Below are 3,733 nucleotides of genomic sequence, written 5' to 3' on the forward strand. Positions count from 1 at the left end.
GCTCGTCGCGATCAGCGCCAAGTTCTTCACGAACGATAGCAAGAAGACGCTCGAACTCGCATCAAGCGTTGAAGAGAAGCGCGGCGTCAATCAGACCGGCGTGCTGGGCCCTCTGTCGACATGCATGCGCCGGGGGAACCAGGCGACTTCCCGTACGCAGTAGGTTGCCCTGCGTTCACTCGTGAGTTGCGGCAAGTCCAATGGCCCAGCACGAAGAATTTCAAGCCAGATGTACCAGAGAAGTACGACGGCAAGTCACATCCGTCGGAGTTCCTCAGCATCTACACCATCGCGGTGCAAGCTGCGGGGGGGCGGGACGACAAGATCCTGGCCAACTACTTCCCGCTGGTGCTCAAGCCCAATGTCAGATCCTGGCTCATGCACTTGCCGGACAACTCCATATCCTCCTGGGAAGACCTATGCCATCAGTTTGTCGGCGCCTTTACAGGCGGCCACAAGCCTCATGGCCAAGAGAGCGCCTTCATCTGCTCGCCCAGAAGGAAGGAGAGCCCCTGCGCAAGTACATTCAGAGATTCAGCCGCGTACAGCACAACATCCCAGATGTCCACCCTGCCGCGATAATCAGCGCATTCCATCAGAACATGCGAAACCGCAGGATGCGGGAGGAGATGGCGATGTGCAAGATCAGAGACGTCAGTGAGCTATATGCCCTGGCCGACAAGTGTGCACATGATGAGGAAGGGAGGAAACTCCCCGGAGAGAATACAGAAGCAGGAGGATCTGATAATGAGGAGGCTGCCCCAGCAAAGAAAAACCGGCGGCGGAACAACAGGAAGAAGAAAGGCAGAGATGTGCTAGTCGTTGAGCAGTCCGGCAACGGAGGTAGCGCCAAGAAAGCCATAGCTGGTAGCTCCGGCAAGGAGATTGCCGCAGGCACCAACTACCAGGCTGTGGCGGTCGCCGGCAAGCAGGACGGCACCAACAAGCAGTACTGCAAGATCCACCGCACCAAGGTCCATGACCTCCAGAGCTGCAAGAAAGTCAAGCAACTTGTCGAGCAGCAAAAAGCTGAATACGAGCGACGCGACAAGGAGAAGGCCCAGGAAGGTGCTGGAGGAGCCGGCAAGAAACGCCCCGGCCGAGGAGGACGCCGCGGCAAGGCCAAGCAGAGGCAAGGAGACAGACCTCCCCGCGGCCGCGACAAGGATGAAGATGACGACGACGATGAAGATATGGATGATGACGAGACCGATGAGCAGGAGTTCCAGAAAGCCACAGAGATCCTGTGCGTTGACGGCGGTGCTTCTCTACATACTTCACACCGCCAGCTCAAGCAGTGGGTGCGGGAGGTCAATGCGGCAGAACCACCCATCGAGTCATGCAAGCCTCTGAAATGGTCCAGCACGCCTATCATCTTTGATATTGAGGACCACCCTGATCGCATAACTGCGGTCGGGTGCTTGCCGATGTTGGTTTCACCAACTATCCGCAACCTCAAGGTCACTAAGATGCTAGTAGACGATGGGGCCGGCTTGAACCTGATCTCCTCCGCGGTACTCCAGAAACTCTAGATCCCTGATGGCGAGCTCGAAGAGACCGGCACATTCCAAGGAATCAATCTGGGAAGGAGCAAGCCGAAGGGAAAGATCACGTTGCCGGTGACATTTGGCAGCGAGTTGAACTTCAGGACTGAGAGGGTCACTTTTGATGTTGCTGACTTTCCATTGCCTTACAATGGGATACTCGGCCGTCCAGCACTCGCCAAGTTCATGGCAGCCTCTCACTATGCACACAACATGCTGAAGATGCCAGGCCCGATAAGTATCATCTCTGTCCCTGGCGACAAGAAGGATGCTCTTATCTGTGCCGACAAGATCTACCGGGAAGCAGCAGCCGCAACAAATCGCAAGTCACTTGCCGTTGAAGCTCCTGGGGCGAAGAAGAAGACCAAGTCCGGCAAGAGTTCTGATGCCCACTCCGGCAAGCGCACCTCTTCGGAGTGCTGCGCTACCATCGAGGACGCATCATCGAGCTCCACCGGCAAGTGTAGGAAGACAATAGCAGCTCCACCAGAAACTAAGAAGGTGTCCGCCAAGGAGGATGGCACTAGTGGTACCTTCACCATCAGTGCCACTCTCGACCCTAAATAGGAAAGCGCGCTCATTGCTTTCCTGCGAGCGAACGTCGACGTATTTGCGTGGCAACCGTCTGACATCCCCGGTGTTCCCAGGAAAGTAATCGAGCACCATCTTGCCGTCTGTCCTCGTGCGCGGCCCGTCAAGCAGAAAGTCAGGAAACAGGCAGTGGAGCGCCAAGAATTCATTGCAGAAGAAATCAAGAAATTGGAAGCAGCAGGCCTTGTCAGAGGAGTGCTCCATCCTACGTGGTTGGCCAATCATGTAGTCGTGCGCAAGGCAAACGGGAAATGGAGGCTTTGTATCGACTTTACCGATGTCAATAAAGCTTGTCCCAAAGACCCATTTCCCTTGCCGCGCATCGACCAGATTGTCGACTCCACGGCCGGATGTGACTTGCTTTCATTTCTTGATGCATACTCAGGATACCATCAGATCTTCATGGCAGAAGAGGATGAGGAGAAGACCGCATTCATCACCCCATGTGGCACATACTGTTTTGTACGGATGCCTTTCGGTTTAAAGAATTCTGGTTCAACATTTGCAAGGGTAGTCCATGACGCTTTTGAGCCGCAAATACACAGAAATGTGGAAGCCTACATGGACGACATAGTGGTCAAGAGCAAGGACAAGGCGACTCTGATTCAAGATTTAGACGAAACCTTTGCAAATCTGCGCAAGATCAACCTCAAGCTTAACCCCAAGAAGTGTGTGTTTGGAGTCCCCTCCGGCAAGCTTCTCGGGTTCTTCGTGTCTCAGCGGGGAATTGAAGCCAATCCCGACAAGATCAAGGCCATTGAGCAGATTGAAGCACCAAAGCACGTCAAGGATGTACGAAGACTTGCCGGTTGCGTAGCTGCTCTCAGCAGGTTTATCTCTAGATCTGCTGAGCGCGCCCTGCCATTTTTCAAAATATTGAAAAAGGCAGGTCCAATGAAATGGACTCCGGAGGCGGAGGCTGCGCTGCAGGACTTGAAGAGATACCTGTCCTCCACTCCAACACTTGTCGCACCTAAGCCACAAGAGAAGTTGCTGCTATATATAGCGGCAACCAATCAAGTGGTTAGTGCTGCGTTAGTAGCAGAGAGGGAGGTGGATGATGAGCCAGCAACCACGGCAGATGCATCCAGCGACAAGCAGAGGACTTCACCGGCAAGCTCGGGTCCCGACAAAGATGGATCTGCGCAGGAGAGTGAGAAAATGCAGAAAAGAATGGTGCAGCACCCAGTTTACTTTGTCAGTTCCCTTCTGCAGGGGGCCAGGTCAAGGTACTCTGGTGTGCAGAAATTGCTTTTCGGCCTTCTCATGGCCTCGAGAAAGCTGCGCCATTACTTCCAAGCACATGAGATCACAGTCGTCACTCGTTTTCCGCTGAAGAGGATATTGCAAAATCCAGAAGCGACAGGCAGGATTGTCGAGTGGGCACTGGAACTGTCAAGCTTTGGCCTCAAGTTTGAGAGCACTTCAACTATCCAAAGCAGAGCATTGGCAGAGTTCATAGCAGAATGGACGCCAACACAAGATGAAGAAATTCCAGAAATGAGCATCCCCGTCAAGGAAGCAGGCAAAGAATGGCTGATGTACTTTGATGGTGCCTTCTCACTGCAAGGCGCCGGTGCGGGCGTGCTACTCATTGC

This window comes from Triticum dicoccoides, chromosome 2B (genome assembly GCF_002162155.2).
Source record: "Triticum dicoccoides isolate Atlit2015 ecotype Zavitan chromosome 2B, WEW_v2.0, whole genome shotgun sequence".
In the NCBI taxonomy this organism is placed as follows: Eukaryota; Viridiplantae; Streptophyta; class Magnoliopsida; order Poales; family Poaceae; genus Triticum; species Triticum dicoccoides.